Raw genomic sequence first — 19,472 nt, forward strand, 5'->3', positions numbered from 1 at the left:
CTAATTTGATCCTCACAACAACCTTGGAAAGTAGGTGCTATTTACATATGAGGAAACTGAAGCAAACAGGGGTTAAGTGACTTGCTTGGGGTCACACAGTAAGTATCTGAGTCTGGCTTTGAACTGGGGTCTTCCTAACTCCAGATTCAGCATTCCATCCACTGTGCCACCTAGCTGCCTTTCCATGACGATTCTGGAAAATCTGGGTGCTAGTGCAGAATAGACTACTGGCCCAAGAAAGCAAGAGATATTTATAAATTGTGAGAGATCTAGCCCTGGTGAGTTCAAAGAAAGAGTTATTAACTTAAGCTATTTACTTGAACAGCATGAGTGGAAAGAAGCAAGCCTTTGAAGCTAATATAAATATACTCCTTGTCTTTGGAAGGGAACAGGAAGAAAACATGCAGTATCTTACTAGAGATGAACTACTTCACCCAGAACACAAGGCCTACTTGACCAGGGACCAAAGGCTTTCACAAAAGCCTAGGTGTTATGAAAAGTACTTTTTGTGTATGGCTTTCCTTCCAGGATCCATTCTGATCAAGGCTGAGATTTTTTTGGGGGGGGGCTAGGCAATGGGGTTAAGTGACACACAGCTTGTAAGTGTTACGTATCTGAGGCTGGATTTGAACTCAGGTCCTCCTGATTCCAAGGCTGGAGCTCTATCCACTGCACCACTTGGCTGCCCCCAAGGTTGAGATTTTTAAAGAGCAAACTGCTCAACAAAGAGTTTGGCACAAATAAAATAGTCCAGCATCACACCATACTGTCCTTCAGCACATCCTGGAGTGTGTTAATGGAACAATGATGAACACACATGCTGGGATGGTAATCCATTCTATCAGCACAGTCTTTTTAGCATGTGCTTTTTATAGCAATAGAAGTGGGCTTTACGCCATGCCTATTGATGCTTGGGTGAGAGCCACAGCGGCCTACTGAACTATGCTTTGGAGTCCCTGAAGATGAAGATGTAGAGATTTACAACTAATACATCACTCAGGCTCAGCTCAAAAAGACACAGAGAAAAGCAGGCAACAGTAACAACATACTTTTCCTGCCTAATACTCCAGCTGTAGAGGTTACCAGGAACAGAGGACACCCACAATATCTAAATCATTAGGGGCCATTCAGCCTGAGCTATTCTTGGGCTCAGAACTGGGGCTGCTGGTCAGAAAGTCTGAGAATATCAACCTACTGCAAAGGATGTCGTGATCTGAGGTGAAGAAGTATATTAGACCACTCCCAAAGTGTCAGGACTAAGTAGTCAGGCATCAGCCTGGCATGCAGTGTCCCTGTGGTCAGGGGTAAGAAAGTTATGCATGAGGCCAGCTGCTCTCCACCAGCAGAGTGTGAGGAATATGGTATAGTTACTATACTAGAGTACAATCCTGATATGTCACACTACATATTATATATTTTTCTATAAGCTATTTGGTCTACAGCAAGCAATTTTAATTCAAATGTTATGTGCTGGTGTCTCTATATATTCCCTACATAATCAACTAATTTAAGCATTTATTCAGCACCTACTATATACTAGGCACTGTATTAAGTGCTGGGATACAAAAGTGAAAACAGTCCCTGATCTCAAGAAGCTTACAGTTTAGCTGGGGGAGATGACATAGACAGGTATTAAAAAAAAAAATACCGGGGGCAGCTAGGTGGGGCAGTGGATAGAGTACCGGCTCTAGAATCAGGAGGACCTGAGTTCAAATCCAGCCTCAGACACATAAAAACTCACTAGCTGTATGACTCTGGGCAAGTCACTTAACCCCATATGCCTCACTCAAAAACAAAACAAAACAAAAATATCAATATTCTAATGCATTGGTGTTAAGCTCAAAAAGAAACACTAAACCATACATAAGGATCCCTGTGAGAGCCTAGTAACTTAGAAAACCACATATTAATATTACCTATGTCTTGCTGAGTTTTTATTTATTTTGTTAAACATATTCCAATAATATTTTAATTTAATTCAGGCCACACACTCAGAAGTCTTGTGGGCCACATGTCTGATACCTCTGCTCTAACGGATCTATAATCTCATTGATTCCCCAACCAAGAACCCACTCTATGGTCTCAACCCAGAGATCCCTGTACCTGCCACCACAGGAGCCAGGAGAATGAGAGCAGACCTGGGATAGAGATTGGGGCACAGGTAGCTATAATTCAGACTTCCTCCACCAGTCCCTAGCTCTTCATTCTGAAGCTTACTCTGGCCACATTGGAAGTACCCTGCACTGCCGTGGCCTCTCCTTTTGGATGGCTCCTCCCAGGACCTCTAGTAACAGAGGGCACCAAGGCCAGCGGCTGCACCAGGAATGCCTACAAAGCCCTCTTTGGGTACCTTCATTTGCACCTCCATCCCTCCCCGCTTTTCTGCTTCCTTTTACGCGTTGTCTTCCTCCATTAGAACGTAAGCTCCTTTAGAGCAGAGATTATCTTTTTTTTTCCTGCTTGTATTTGTACGCCCAAAGCTTAGCACAGTGCCTGGAACACAATAAATGTTTGTTGACTGACTGACTGCACCAGGGCGGTAGCAGCGTCAGAGGAGAGAAGGGGGCATATATAGAGATGTTGAAAAGGTACAAGTGACAAGACACAGCAACAGATTTGATGTGGGGTGGGGGTGGGAGGAAGAAAAGTGAGAGGTCAAATATCACACCTAGGTTTCAAGCCTCTAGGTGATGGTGGTACCCTTGACAGTAATAGATAAGTTATGAAGAGGGTAGGGTTGGGGGAAAGATAATGAGTTCAGTTTGGGAAATGTTGAGTTTAAGACGTCTACAGGACATCCAGTTTGGGATGTCCAATTTAAATGTATGCCAAATAAAAAGGCCCTTGGAGAGCATCTAATCCAATCACCTATTTTACAGATGAGGAAATTAAGGCCGTGGTAGGACATGTGACATGTTCAAGGTCACTCAAGCTAGAGAAGCAGCATGATAGAATCCGTGGCGCTCTAGACTTGGAGTCAGGAGACCTGGATCTGAGTCTTGGCTCAGGCATTTATTAACTGTGTGATCAGGGACAAATCCATCAGTCAGTCTAAACCTCCATTTCCTCATCTTCAACATGGAGATTCAATGGTTTGCATCATATAATTTAATTTATTATGTTATTATAATTTAACTTATCTAATTTCATCTACAGCGAGTGGGAAGAGACAGAGGAAGACAGAGGAGGAGGAGAGAGAGAACCAGGTCAACAGTGAAGATGATTCTGGGCTGTTCCATTCACCGAGTTTATGCCTGGGAATGTCTCAAGTGGATTTATAATAACCAAGGAAACAAAGTTTGGTTTTCACAGCAAGTATGAGACAGGTGCCTGAATCTGCCATTCCCCCGGGTGGTCTCATTTTCCACCAGCAGCTGCCTAAGCAGGATTCTAGATTTTCCCCCTTTATCCACATCCGCAGACAACCTATTCATTCTGCTTATGGTGAGGGCACTAAGAAAAAGGACAACCTTAGGTGGCCTTCCTAGCATTCTTGGTAAGTCAGAAGGCCCTTGCTGTGGACTTCCTTGTGTCCTCATTTGCCTCATAGTAAATCCAGAAGATAAAACAATTATGTGGTCACAACCCTATACTCACAACTATGTCTAAAGTTGTTTCTGGAGCATTTTGTTCTCTAATCAAATTTCCTGCCAGCTAAGGCTTTCTCTGTTTTGTTTTGTTTTTCATTTGAGTAGAAGTTCTGGTTCCAGCTTCTTCCCTAATCAATAGCATAACTAGGTGTTATGAAAACTAAATTTTATGTTCACTTGATTCCATAGCAACCATCTCAAATCACCCATCTGCTCTCTGATACAATCTGCTTTCCTTTAAAGAGACCCTATCCTCCTTTTAGTTACAACTATTTAAAGAAACTGTATTGTACTTAATGGGCAAATTAAGAGACTTTCAAAGGTAATTTTGACTATATGTGATTTTTGCATTATGCACTGTCTTTAAATCTAACACTTCTTTCCACCCCTCAACAAGATATAACTAATGAAATCTTACTTTTTATGTCACAGGGTTGTTGTAAGACAAACACACTGTAAACTGTGAAAAGGGATAGAGCCTAGACCTGTGGTTTGCATTGGTACGGGAATTCCCAGAAGGGGAAACTCACTCTACTTACACAGGTTGGCACCATCTCTGCAACTTATGATTTTCGAGAATTGCCTACAGCAGAAAGGTTATATGGCTTCCCCAGGGTCACAAAGTATACTTTAAAGAACTATTTAAATGTGAGATACTATGACAATATTTGACAGAACCAAGAAGAAAATCCTGGTATTCTTTTGACCACTTCACAGTCTCTATGGGGGCACCATCCCCCACAGAGAGTGGCTTTTCTCCTATTGCTCCACAGCAGGATTTCTTAACCATTTTTGTATCATGGACCCCTTTGGCAATTTGGTAAAGTTTTCGGATTCTTTGGAACCATTTTTTTTCTTTTTAAATAGTATTTTATCTTTTCCAATTACATGTAAAGACAATTTTAAACATTCATTTTGAAAAAATTTTGAGTTCCCAGTTTTCTTCCTCTTTCTCTCACCTCCCCCCTCCCTAAGATGGTAAGCAATTTGATATAGCTTATATATGTGCAATCATGGAACCATGTTTTTAAATGCATAAAAGAAAATCCATAGGAATGCAAAGAAAATCAATTATATTGAAAGATAATTATTAAAATGTTTTTGAAAACGTGTCCACTGAACCAGGTTGAGAACTTCTGTTCTACAGGTTGTTGTAGGGGACCACAAATTTTGATCAGCACCAATAGTTGTATCCTCTGTGTGATCTCTACAGACTTCATTTCTCTCCTCTCTTCCTGCTCCCCAGTTTATCTTTTCGTCACAAAAATTTACTCAAAGCCTCTTTTATTCAATCATCATTCTTCCAAAATCTACCTCCGTACTTTGAATACCCTTCCTTAGACCCTGGTTCATCACATTCTCTCCTGTTAGTCATGCCCTCAAACATCACTGGAAGGCCTGTGTGTTCCTGTAATAAGCCTTCCCTCAGAAGTTTTCTTCAAGGAAAGTCATTGTCCACTGCCCTTCCCACATCAAGGATACACATTATCTGAATATCTAACCCTCCTGAGATTCATCACATGTACACCATCCAAATGCTACAAATTATGGCAATACTGATTTCACCCATATTATTTACTCATTGTATAATTACTTGTTTCTATGGCCTTGATATATGTGTTTTCATAGTCAGGAAGCTGGAGAACAGAAATAACATCTATTTAATTTATTTTGTATTACACCAAGCACAATGATGTGTACAGACTGGTGCTTGATTAAAGTTTTTCATGATGATAATACTTAAAAGATATGGTCACAACATCCTCAGAAACATCTCTTAGCTTACGGCATAGGGAGATAAAGGCACTATCTCATATTAAGGTGAAAGTTAAACACTTTCTCAAACATGCCACTGATCTCTCTACCAGTAGTTTCCAGCTTGTCTATAACATACTGTCACCACTTAATAGCATTTGCCTTACAAGGTCTATGATGTATATAGGATTGTTTGCTCCTACAATACAACTCCAAACTTTTGCCTTTTTGATTGCTTTTAATAGTTTCTCTTTCTTCCTGTGTTTTCAGGTTCTAACCAGGGCTTCTGGAAAGAATCTTAGAGGTCACGTAACTCAGCACCATCAAGTTACAGATTAGGAAACTGAGGTCCAGAGAGATAACATAAGGTGGCCAAAGTAATGCTGTGAGAAATAGTAAAGGGAGGACTAGAACCTTGGTCTCCAAACGCCCAATCTATAATATCACCATCTCTCTGCTGTCAATATATCTGCCTACAGCAACTTCTCTCCTACTTCTAATCAGATGAAGGCTTGGATTCAATTGTATTAGAATAATGTGGAAAAAGTAAAGAGTTTTTAAAGTCTTGAGGGGTTGTTTTATGAGTAAGATGTATGCGCGTTAGTGACTTTGGCTTTTGCCCATTTGGAGGCCTTCTCCCCTTTCCCTCTTTCTTGGCTCTCATCATTAATTCAAAAGGTAAAATTGATGGACAGAAGATTTTCCAGAAAAGTATTAATAATACTAATACAACATTTCAGATATATGTCTTCGTGGGTTGTCCTGGTAAACTAAGCATTTATAACATTGTTTCTGTGAGAAAATATATTCCAAGTTCTAAACCCAGTTAGAAATAGAATTTTGAAATACAATTTGTTCATAAATTGGATGTCACTTTTGGTGGCAATAAAGAACTAGAAACAAATGCTCATCAGTTGGGAAATGGCTAAACAAATTATGGTACATGAATGGAATGAGATATTACTACTGTTCCATAAGAAACACAAATATGAAGAATTCAGAAAAGCATGGTTAGTCATGTGAATTAATGCAGAGTGAAGAGGAATTAGGAAAATAATATATACAATAACTAAAACAATGTAAATTGAAAGAACAACCAAAACTAACTTCCTGAAACTGAATGCAACTATAATGACCAAGCTTTTCCCCAAAGAAGAGATGAGGAAATGTACTTTCTTTCCTTTTTTGCATAAACTGTCAGATCTGGTTGATATGTTAATTTCACAATTTTTTTTTTAAATAAAGATGCTTCACTGAGTGAGGGGGAAGGATATATACAGAGATGAAGATGATGTAAAAACAAAAGATATCAATAAAAATTAAAATTTTTTAAAATAAGTTAGGTAGCTCCTATATCCAAAGGGGCAAGAAGACAGAGAGAGAGACAGAGAGAGAGGAGAAGAAGGAGGAGGAGGAGAAGGATGGGGAGAAGGAGAGGGACAGGGAGAAGGAGAAGGAGAGAGAGAAGGAGTTCTGATGTTCCCTGATGTGTATAAATTACACTAGCTTCCTTTGGGGAAGGTCGTTTATGACTCACCCTGTTAGATTCCCAAGCTTGTCAACAGTCCCCTGGAGAAGACCCAATCATCTTTCTCTCTCCATTACAGCTGCGGGACTCCAGGGGATCTGAAAGCATGCAGTTCCAGAGAGAGGTTAGAAAGACTGTAAACTTAAAGCCCTTGGCTTGAAGACCCTTGGGAAACTTAAGGAAAATGTAATCAGTTCTGGCCACACTTCTGTATTTCTTACATCCTCACACTGAGCAAGTGCTGGCTGTTGTTGTTTTTCAAACTACTCACCAGCATCAGACTCCACGTACAGGATCCCTCAGAGACATAGGCTAGCTACTCCTTCAATTTTAATTCCACAGCTCAGAGGCTCCCATGGCAAAAGGTAGAGAGAAAACATGAAGGATGAAAAAAACTGTTACCTAGTTATGGAAATCCCTGCAGAAACACAGTTCCCCATGCTTTAAAGAAATGCAGTTAGGTAAAGCCAAAGCAGAGTAGAACTGAATGCCCTTCATTCAAATAAAATAAAGCTTTTAGCTGGAGAAATTTTAAAAAGGAAGGACCCAGCATGAAAAGTTCTACCTTTGTTAGGTAATGATTCATCGAAAGCCTGGACCAGGACCTACAATTAGCTCTCACACTGACTTGTGCATTCCTGGTCAAGTGACAATTTCTTTATAGCTTTATTTCCCACATTTGTAGAAGAAAAATGAATTTGTTGGTTAATTTATGGGACTGCATTAGTATAAAAGGGATTTTTAAATAAAAAAATGAGAAGGAAAACATAGAATCTAATTAGTCATAGCCAAAAAAAAGGAGCTATTTTCTTACACTAAATTTGGTAAGTCAACAAGTAAAAAAATGCATTTATTAAGTATTTCCTATGTGCCAGCCACTGTGCTAAGCATATGTATGGTAAGGGATATATACATTCATTCAACAAATATCTATTATGAATGGTCATTAGCAAAGTATTGTACTAGGAGAGTGAGGACAAAATGATGAAAAAGACATGGTCTCAGTCCAAGAGAAGCTTATACGTTATTCTGGTAGACGAGATAAAATATTTCTACAAATACAGAACAAGTGCATGAAAGACTAAATATTCTAATTCAGATGAGAGTGAAAGAGATCACTTCTGGAAGGCAGGTTTCATGGAGGAAGTGAAAAAGAACTGTGTCTTAAAGAATGGGAAAGATTACAATGAGTACAGATGGGGAGGGGAAAGAGAAAAGACATTCCAGGCACAAGAAAGTGAGTGGGCAAAGTCACAGAGGCCTGTAAGTGCTGTTTGAGGAACAGTAGGTAGTGCTTACTTACTTACATGCTGAGGATGCACAAAGGGGAGTAGTGAGAGATGAGGCTTGAAAAGTTGGAGTCAGAACTAGACAGTACAAAATACCTGAGAGTATGTATACCTGCCAAAACAGACACAGGAATTTAATGAACATAAACATAAAACGCTTTTTATACAAACAAAGTAAGATCTAAATAACTTAAGTAATATTTATTGTTCATGGATAGGTAAAGCCAATATAATTGTAAAATGACAATTTAACCTAACTAATCTATTTATTCAATGCCATTCCAATTAAATTACTAAAAAAAATCTTACTGAGTTAGAAAAAATAATACCAAAGTTCATTTGGAAGAACAAAAGGTCAGGAACTTCAAAGAATGAGGGGAAAAAGATGTAAAGGAAGGAGACTCAGTAGTCTCAGACCCTAAACTATATTATAAGGTGAGAGCGTTGCTGAAGTGCAAAATGGATGATTTTGATTATTTTAAATTAAAAATTTCTTGTATAAATAAAACCTATGGAGCCAAGAATAGAAGGAATGCAGAAAATTGGGGAAAACTTTCATAGACAATCTCTCAAATAGGATGTGATTTGGTTGGAATATTGCTATGGTACAGGAAATGATGAGCTGGTTGGTTAATTTAGAAAAACACAGAAAGGGTTGGACTTATGACAGAAGACGCTATCCACTTTCAGAGAAACAGACGACAAGTGGAAATAAGCATAGGACGGTCTTACATATATTTGTACAAGTGGTATGTGTATATGTTTATAAATATCTATGTATATGTATATATACATACACATATTTATCTGGACTTTATTCTGTAGGCAATGGGGAGTAATTGAAGGTTTTAAAGGAGGGGAGTGATGCAAACTGAGCTCTGTGTATGGAACGTTTCTTTGGCAAGAGTAGGTTGGATGGACTGGGGAGATGGGAGACAAAAAAGGTGATTGGGAGGTTATGACAAGAAATGGGAAAAACAGTGATGGCCTGAGCTAGGTTTCAATGAGAAAGGAAAGGAAAAGAAGGACATAAGAAATAGTGAGAAATGAAGTAAAATGGACAACTAGATTTTGCTGAAGAGGTAAGTGAGGACCTAGGAGTTAAGTAACCTTCCCAAGGTCATATAGCTAGTAAAGAGTCAAAGTCAAGAACTGAACTGAGGCCCTCTGACTTCAAATTCAGTGGTCTTGTCATTACATGTCTCTTGCTTTTCTCTGTACTTCACTTTCCCTTGCTTAGCGATCTCTTTCATTGGCTTTCCCTTGCTTAGTGATCTCTTTCGTTTTCATTACCTTGGAGATCTTGGAAACAAAGGGCTCACATAACTGGTTTAAAATCAAGGACCTACTCTGACATTCTACTTGGGTTGCTGGGAACACAGTGATTAAATATGGAGGTGGATGCTTTTCATTTGGTCCTTACTGACACACAGACTGAATAATGTTTCATGATTGGGAATCTTATGTATGGTGTGGTGAATGAAGCTCATGAAGCTGGTAGGACAGCTCTGACATTTTACTACACAAACTGTTTCTTGTTTGCAGCAACTATCTCTGTCACTTATCCAGGTATCTACCCATTTGGCCCTTGGTATGGGCACCCCCTCTGCCAATGCTGTTTACAGTCCCCTCCATGCCTTATCAGATGGTCTTTCTGAATTAATAAACCCCCAAAAGACCCAAAAATCATCCCCACACAGCCAGTCTGCTGATGGTAAGTTTCTCTGTTAAGTCAACAAGCATCGATTAAGGGCTAAGCACTGGGATACAAACAAAGGCAAAAACACAGTCCCAGCCCTCAAGCTGCTCACAGTCTAATGGGGGAGACAACATGCAAACAACTGTGTACAACCAAGATTCATACAGATCAAATTCGGGGCAGCTTCAGAGGGAAGGCAGTAATGGGGAAAGATGTCTGGCAGAAGTTAAGATTTTAGCTGAGATTTGAGAGAAGCTGGGGGACAGGAGTGAGGAGGGAGTCTTCCAGGTTCGGAGGACAGTCAGTGAGAAGGCAGAGCCAGGAGATGGGGTGCTGTGTGCAAGCAACAGTAAGAAGGCCAGTGTTGTTGGATTGTTAGCTACATTCAGGGAAGTAAAATGTAAGATTGGAAAGAGGGAGCCAGGCTTTAAAAGTCAAACAGAGAAGTTTATATTTGATCCCGCAGGTAACTGGGAGCCACACTGATTTATTGAGTAAGGGTGGGGCCGACACGGTCACAATTGCACTTTCAGGAAAATCACTTTGGCAGCCCAGTGGAGAAGTGGGAAGTGGCTTGGGGCAGGTGAAAGGTACTGCAGCAGTTCCAGGGTGATGAGAGCCTGTGGCTGGGTGGCAATCAAGTGAATGGAGAACAGGGGACTTGCATGTTCAGGTGAGCCTTGAAAGGTCAACATATAGTTCACCATCAAGCACATATGCTGAGCCTTTTCTCAGTAGCATTTGCCAGACCGTGTACTGATTGGGTCTAGCCTTGGAAGGCCCAAGGTGAACTCTAAACCATTACGAAGCATTAAAATAAGTAACCAAGTGTAGGATCATTCTAGGCACACCATTTTTAATGTCATTCAGAAGTTGAGAACAGTACAAACTCTCATGAATTCATGATCTGTGCTTTTTTCCATGGAGTGGCATATGTAGTGACAGATCTGTGATTCTGACACATCACTTAAAATGACACTTCTCAGCTGTGCTGGGTGACATATCTCATCTTTTTATTTTCATTTTAATTTAAGGACATTCTCAAGTATAAGGTCATGGTTTGATTCTCTCTTTCTCTCTCTCTCTCTCTCTCTGACTCAATGTCTCAGTCTGTTTCTGACTCTATCTCTTTGTCTTTTTCTTTTTGCCTCTGTCTCTATATGTCTATTTCTATCTCTCTGTTTCTCTCTTTGTGTACGCCCACACCCCATTATTGGTATACTTTTTATCTTTTAGTTGTTTTATTGGTGCTTTTAAAAAATACCAACGTAACTTATGAATGACAGCCCCAATAATGTTAAGTACACTTAAGTACTTGAACAAAGTAAAAAGGTCAAGGTCTTCCACTGTATCCAGGGCCATGGCCAGTCGTTTTGACCTATGTCCTGCCACTGGACTCTGATGACTCTGGAGGAGAGAGTGAGACTGATGACTCTGCACAGCTCTGCCTCACTTAAATCCAATTCTCTTGTAAGTCAAGACATCACCCTGCTGATATCATTGGTTCTCTTGGAGAATAAACAACAACAACTGACCCACAGAAAAGCCTCACGATCCAGAAGTGCTTATCTCTGCTGAGGACTGGGCAGGAGCAGTCTCCTTCCTCTCAGCTTTACTTACTTCCACTTTAAAGACTCACATTCTTTATTACTTTTACATTATTTTTATCTAGAGACATTTTTCTGATTTCTGAACTTGCAATGAACTGTTAGGAAAAAAAAAAACCCAGTGGGTTGGTAGCCAAATCAGGGTTTAAATCCCAGTTCAGATACTAGCCTTGGAGTCAGGAGGACCTGAGTTCAAATCCAGCCTCGGACACTTACCACTTATTAGCTGTGTGACCTTGGGCAACTCACTTAACCTTTGGCCTTCAGTTTCCTCATCTGTAAAATGACAAGTTGGACAAGATGATCTCTAAGGCCTTTTCCTGCTCTAAATTCTACAATTTCCTATGGAAAAAAGGAATATAATCTAAGAGAACAAAAATTTATTTCATCTACTTTAGTCTTCCAAGAAAAAAAAAAGGGAATTTCAATTAAAATGTTAACTGTTTTTTTAGTGAGAAAAGTAGCCTTATCACGAGGTCGGCAGGGACCTATTTAGCTTAAAGCAAGGTCCAAATTACTTGTCTTCAAAGATTTAGCCACCTCTTCCCAACCTGAACTGGGTGGCAACAATGTATCTTATGATAGTGCACATCACAGTACAGAATTAATTATATTCAGGTTTGGATTTTCTATTTATACAAAAATACTCAGCTACACACAGTCTGACATCATTCTGGTCTGCTCTATTTTCTTTCCTTCCAGGCCCAAATTAATTTGCATGGTCAGGTTAGTAAACAAACACAATGCACACAAATGGGCTAAGTGTTCTCTTATGTCTTTTCTTTTTCTTTCTCCTTCATTATTTCATTCTTCCTGACATTCTTTCCTAATACCTTGTTTTCCTTCCAAACCTAGCCACTACACTTTTTTTTCTACACTTTTTACTTTTGTGGTCCAAACAGCAATAACTAATAAATTAATTTAAAGAAAACAAAAAGATAACAAAATTGGAAGAAATAAGATGAAGTTTCCCCCTCTAGAAAACAGGGGTGTGTGTGTGTCTGTGTGTGCACCCCTGTGTATCCAGTGGGGAAAGATGCTTCATTTTTTCTGCATTTAACATTCACACTTGTGTTGTCTGTCTTGGGCTGCCTTTAAGGGAGCCAAATTTTAATATTGTGAGTGAAGCAGAAAAGTATTTAGATAGCTACTATATATGATATATGTATATATGTGTGTGTGTGTGGGAGCATAAGTGCAAAGAATTAGCAGTCAAGAAAACAGAATTTTAACTCCTTGGCAGCCACTAACTGTGACACTATACAAGCCAGAGTTGGTCACTCCTTGGTCTCTGCATCTAGAAAACAAAGGAGTTTGACTAGATGTGCTCTTTTTTTTGGGGAGGGCGTCAGAATAAGCACTGAGTCACTCAAATTTTGTTTAACCTAAGAAATCAACATTTTGTGAAAGTCTATCAAAAGAAGCTGAAATAGAAAGCCAGTCTTATTCCATTTAAGCTTTAACTAGCATCCTCATACAGAGTTTAGGTACAGTACTCCATGGCCAAACTAGTATGTGTATCTTGAATGTCGACCAATCCAGCCTGCGTGGCAATCAAAGCGACTACAGGGAGACAAGGAGAGACAACACATAATAGATGATCTTTGAGGTATTTGTCAGTTGTTTAAAAAAATCATCTTTCCATTCTAATGTCCTGTTGTTCTGTTATTCTATTAAAAGGTGTTGCCCCCTTCATATTATTTTTAAACCTGACCTGAATCAAAAGTTTAAATGATTTTGCCAAAGTGCTTGATGGGAGGTGTCATGCCATCTTCATATATAAGAAGCACATTATTAACCTTCTTCAGATTTCATATATGATCCATTTACATACTATCTCTCCATACCTCCTCCTCCTCCTCCCCCAGATTGTGGTAAAGTCCTTAAAGGGAAGGATCAGATCTTTCTTACTTTTGTGTTTTCCTCTATAACAAGCATAGTGCATAATGAATGTTTATGAAATTAAATGGTTCTCTGCAATATTAAAGAGTAAAACCTTGCAGAATTTTGTTCCCACTCACCAAACACTCTGGGGGTGGAAAAGAAGGGAATGCATTTTCACTGATTAGCCAACCAGAGTCCATCTACTTCTGTTACCAGGCAGGCTCCCACATCAACTGAATAAATTTAGCATTTACGGCAAGAACCCTAGCCATCAGGATGATTCTTTCACCTCTGTATCAGAGGAAGTGTCCTGTGTAGACAGAGTGTAAAATTATAAACTTCTTGACTAGATATTTCATTTTGTACAGTGCTAAGACCCTTCTCTGCCACTAACGAGTTTACAACCTTCGGCAAGGCAACTGCTCAGAAACCTTTAATGGCACCTTATAGCTACAAAACAAAATACAAATTCCTTAATCTGGGATTCAAGGGCCTCCAGCTCTGGCTCCAACCTCTTTCCTAGCTTTATCTCTCAGTCCTCTCTGTAGGGGTACCACACTCTAACGAAACCAAATTACAGGGTAACCCCTAAATGGAGTCTGGCTTTCCTTTCTCTGTACCTTTGGTTTATGCTGGCAGGGGTGGAGAACTTGCGGCCTTGAGGCCACATGTGACCCTCTAGGTCCTCAGGTGTAGCCCTTTGACTGAATCCAAACTTCACAGAACAAATCCCCTTAATAAAAGGATTTCTTCCGTAAAACTTGGACTCAGGCAAAAGGCTGCACCCAAGGACCTAGAAGGCCACATGTGGCCTCCAGGCTGCAGGTTCCCCACCCATGGAATTCCCTTTTCCTAGAATGTCGTCCCCACCCATTCAGGACCAGGGTCAAATGCCAGCTCCTAAGTCTTCCCTAATTCCTCTCATTTCTCCCAATGCCCAGCTCAAGTGATCTCTCCCCTACAGGATCTCATAGCCCTTGATAATCATTTAAGATCAATTCAGCCGCAATAAGGGCCAAATACTTGAATTAATCTTTTCTGAGTGAACTAAAAATGCCTCTTCCTGTGTCAGTAACTACCGGACCAGATGGAACTGACCAGCATTCTTCCTGTTTGTGATCACTAAGCACAGGACACCTGGGACTGGACACTCTCTTGAACAGTGGGACTTTTCTTATCTTTGAATCCTATGGACATATGTTATGTAGGGGAAACACAGATATCCTGGATCTATAATTTCAATTGACACTTTGACATTCGCCTATTTTATTGTATTTACAACCTATTCAACTAAGAAACTTCCTTTCCCATGCTATATGTTGAAAAACACATGGAGGCTGTATTTTTTTTTTTTTTTTTTTGAGTAACAGTGACATCCTGAGTCAGGGTTTAAATGTCCTCCTACAATTGCTTGAGTCAGTCAGAGTTAAAGCTCTGATTCCATGTACATGCACTAACTTAAGGGAATAAAATAATATGTATTTACTTATCTCCTAGCTTGTTGTCTCTTTAACCAACTTTCAGGTCGACATGCACTACACTCCTCTTAAGTACTTATATTTTAATTTATATTACATTTCTCTGTTTGCAGGTGTTAGCTCCTTAAGGGCAGGAATCATGACTTATTTATCCTATTCCTCCTAGTGCTCATTACATACTGGTTAGTGGCCCAAAAACCAAATGCAAAACTAAAATAACCTTAAAACATGTTTTGGAGACTGTTTAGTATAGTGGAAATGATGGGGTGCTTGGGCACCTTGCTTGGACCCCAATTTCTCCCTAGCCTCAGAAACACTATCCCTGGCAGTTTTTCCCCAGCCCAAGGACACTGTGCCTGGCAATTACTCATGAGTGGGCCTCAGCAAAACACTTATCTCTCTCCCTGATGCAGTTACACAAAGCTGGGTGAGAGAATGCTGGGCTGCTCCTAGCCCTAATATCATGTCTCTGGAAGCCTCCCAATTCCTTAGTAAGCTCCTGTCTTGTGAAAAAACTTTCCCTTGTTGCAGAGCATTCTCTAATCAGGACAGAGAGAGAGGGGTATCTTGTCTGGTCCAAGGAGTTTTGTCCCTGGCTGGCCCGGGACTCTTCCTCCCACCAGATTCCCAAGATCCTCTGACATCTCCCTCCCTGTCTGGTACACTCCCTACACTTTCCCATACATAGCTCCCAAAGACACCTGGATCTTTAGATTACCTACTCAGTATCCCTGGCATTCCTTTCCTATGCCCTTTTCCATATAAACTCTAATTCAATCCTCAGTCTCTCACAGGTTTCTTAAGAATCCTTGCCCACTGAAAAGCATAACAATAAATCTTTGCCAACTTGACTCAAAGAATGCTTGAGTCTGTGAATTCATTTCAGACAACGTCGTCCTGTATTCTGGTCTTTGAGAGGTCTCAACCTCTCAGACTGAAACAGAAAGAGAATTTGACTGGGGACTAGAAGACCTGGGTTCTAATTCTAATTGTCATCAAGTATCTCTGTGCCTTTGAGCAGATCACTTAAATTCTATGGCCACAATTCCTTACCCAAAAAATGAGAAGTTTAGATTGGACAGAGGTTCTTAACCCAGGGTCCATCAACTTTAAAAATATATATATATTTTGGCAACTACATTTCAAAACAATTAGTTTCTTTTGTAACTCATGTATTTTATTTTATGCATTTTAAAAACATTACATTTCACCAGGAGTTCATGACATAAAAAAGGTTAAGACTTCCTGGGCTATCAGATGAATATCATCTGAAAAATGAGGGGGTTGGATTTGATGGCCTTTAAGGTCCCTTCCAGTTCTAAATCTAAACTGCTAAAATCACCAAGTACTTTTAAACTTTTTTAAAGTCTCTAGTTCTAAGCTTTCCTATTCGATTAGTTCACATAAGCTACATAAATAAAAATTACTTGTAAACACTCCTCATAAAGAACAAAAACTTGGAAAGCCATTTCCCAACACAAAATCTATTTTTAAAAGAAAAAATAAAATAACAGATTCACCAAAATGTTCCATGTGCTGAAATTACTCTGTGAATGGAATTTGTCTTCTTTTAAAAGACTTGAGGGAAACCATTAGATGAAACAATGAAAAAGCAAAACAAGTTAAGTCTCTCCATAATCACCACCTTTGGAAGAACAGTCTATATTTGTCCAATGAACAAACACTACTCTACGTGTATCTGCGCTTATGTTTTCTGCCTTGCATTCTCCTCACAGGGTCAAATCATGACCTCCTGAGGGAGACAGAGAAATACAGCAAAAAGAAATTACTATTCAAACATGCTCCTTTTTCATTGAAATTAGCAGAATTACACAAATTTTGTTTCAACCTCAGCAATATTTTATGAAAATCTGAGAACAAAAATTAAAATAGGAAACCAATCTTCTTCCATTTAAGCATAACTAGCTTCTCTATATGGAGTTCAGGCACACTTTCCTGACTGCCCTGACAATCTAAAATCCATGTAAAGTGTCTCCACATCAGCACACAAGCAAAAATACAGACACACTGCCCCAAAGACAAACAAAAACACATCTCCAGACAGAGTCACACAGAGAGATGAGCGTAGTTACAGAGACACAGATACAGAGACAGTCACAGACACAGAGAATCAGAGACAAAGAAGCTCAGAGAATCAGAAACATATATTAGCAGACAGAGACAGATGCAGAGAAACAGGAAGAGACAGAGACACAGATAGATGCAGAGATAGACATAGTCTGAGATACAGACGCACAAAGATAGAGACAGACCGAGGCACAGACAGACAGACACACAAAGATAAGCACAGACACACAAACATGGAGAATCAGAGACAGATAAATGGGCACGGAGAGACACAGACAACCAGGGACAGACTAATACTGAGTTACAGACAGGAACACAGAGATAGACATAGAGAGGTGCACAAATAGACACACAGAGAGACACAGAGACAAAAAAAACACCCAGGGACAGATGAAGACTGAGGCGCATAAGAAGCAGACACAGAGACTCAGACACACATAGAGGTTAAGCTAGCTAGCTAAGCACAGACAGAGGCACAGAGAGACAAAGAGGCAAAGAGAGATGCACCGAGACAGACTCAGACCGAGCTACAGACGTACACAATGACAGGCAGAGATTGGCAGACATACCAAGAAAGACACAGAGATAATGAAACTCAAGGAGATAGGGAGGCACACAGACAGACACAGAGACAGAGTAGAGAGAGGCACAGAGAGATAGAAACAGAGGCAGAGACATAGACAGAGGGATACAGGGACAGACGGAGGTACATTAAGACACAGACAGAGGTACGGAAAGACAGAGTCACAGAGAGAGACACAGAGACAACACAAACACACAGAGAGAAGCACAGAAAGCACAGAGACAACACAAGCACACATAGGCAGATATACAGAGACAGGCACAGACAGAGACAATGAGAGATACAGAGACAACACAAGCACACAGAGAAAGATACACAGAGACAGGCACTGACAGAAACAAAGAGAGACACAGAGAGACCCAGAGACATCACAAGCACACGGAGACAGAGAGAAAGTGACACAGAGACAACACAAGCACACTGAAACTGATACACAGAGACAGAGACAAAGAGAGACACAGAGACAACACAAACACACAGAGAGAGGCACAGAAAGCACAGAGAGACACAGAGACAAGCCAAGCACACGGAGACAGACAGACAGACAGACGCCCACATAGAAGGCGGAGTCAAGGGTCCTGCCGGGCACCGCCGGGTCCAGCGCTCCCTCCGGCTCCCCCCCAGCTCGGCCCCCTCCCCATTCTCCCAAGAGATGGGGGGAGGGGCGCCGCTTTTCCCCTCTCCCCCCTCTCCCCCCCGCCCCCGGCCTCGCGGGCCCCTTCCCAGAAGCCCCCGCGGCGGGCAGGCTCACCTCAGCGCTGTCCCCGCAGCTCGCGCTGGGCCCTCAGCATCGCGCCCCCGCCCCCGGCACAGGGAGCCAGGGCCGCTGGCCGCTCCCCGCGCTCCTCCGGCGCCCGCGGGGGGGAGCTCCTCCCGGCTCGGCTCCTCCTCCCCCTCCCTCTCCCAAGCCCTCGAAAGCTCGTTGCCCGGGGGCTCGCCGCGGTTAGGGAGGTGTCACGTGACGGCGCCGCTGCGGGGGATGCTGGGATCCCACTGGAAGCCCATCTGCTGGGGGCGGGGAGTCCCACTTAAAGTTGGGGTTCGTGGGATTTCTAGAGCTGGAAGGAACCCCCTCAGACGCCATCCAGCCCAAACCACTCATTTCTACAGATGAAGAAACTGAAGCCAAGGGAAGTGAATTGGCCAGCCTAGGGTCACCCAGGCAGGACTTGAACCTAGATCCTCTTAATGCTGTGACCCGTGTGACTGGACAAGTCCTGGAAAGAATGCTTCCTTCAAGTGCCGGATTTTACTTTAAAGCCATAGAAAGGGAAAATCCAATAAGGGCAGAATATCCAGAGTCCATCGTGATGCCATTTCTCATAATCAGCCATATCATTGATTTGGTATCAATACAGGTGTTTCACATTTGTGCAAGTTTCCTGCTCCCCCTTTAATGTGCTTAAGCACCTATGAAATATGGAACTGGCCCAGAATATACTTGTTCTCTGGAGGTGTCAGTTAGGGGAATCTTGATCTAATGCATCTTCCCCTCCCCCCCCATAAAATGGATTCGGTGAGGATCAGATATCATCAGATATTGTCAGTGTAAGGTGTTAGATTTTTGAGTGGCTCATTTGGATATGAAAGGGTCAGGAAATTCAGCTGAAATTTGGCCCAGAACTGGAACTAGGCATTTTCTCCACCCATTCATTTATGTGAGCAAGTGGTAAAGATGGAGAATTTTATTTAAAAAGATGGAACCTAACCAGATAGAGTATATAGTAAGTGGATAGAGAATCAAGCAGTGGAGATAGAGTGTTTAATCTGGAGTCAGGAAGACCTGAGTTCAAATATTGCCACAGACTCTGTGTGACCCAAGGCAAGTATCTCAATCTATGTCTGTCTCAGTTTCCTCATGAGTAAAAATTTGGAGATAATAATAGCACCTACTTCACAGGGTCATTGTGAGACTCAAATGAAATAACAAGTAAGGTACTTTGCAAACCCTAAAGCACTATATAAATGCTA

The 19,472-nt window shown here is 41.0% G+C and overlaps 1 protein-coding gene across 3 annotated transcripts in view; it reads right to left on the reverse strand.

Annotated features, from left to right (window-relative positions):
* FBXO10 (F-box protein 10) overlaps positions 1–18,312 on the reverse strand; it is a 97,369-nt gene extending 79,057 nt beyond the window's left edge. For all 3 annotated transcript variants that reach the window (XM_027859081.1, XM_027859080.1, XM_027859079.1), the window contains exons 1-2: positions 18,253–18,312; positions 6,883–6,971 (exon numbers count right to left, since the gene is read on the reverse strand). The gene's annotated coding sequence lies outside the window, so the exon portion shown is untranslated. The remainder of the gene's footprint in view (positions 1–6,882; positions 6,972–18,252) is intronic.
* Between the last annotated feature and the right edge of the window lie 1,160 nt (positions 18,313–19,472).

Source organism: Vombatus ursinus, unplaced genomic scaffold, assembly GCF_900497805.2.
Source record: "Vombatus ursinus unplaced genomic scaffold, bare-nosed wombat genome assembly UNPS02014158.1, whole genome shotgun sequence".
Classification (NCBI taxonomy): domain Eukaryota; kingdom Metazoa; phylum Chordata; class Mammalia; order Diprotodontia; family Vombatidae; genus Vombatus; species Vombatus ursinus.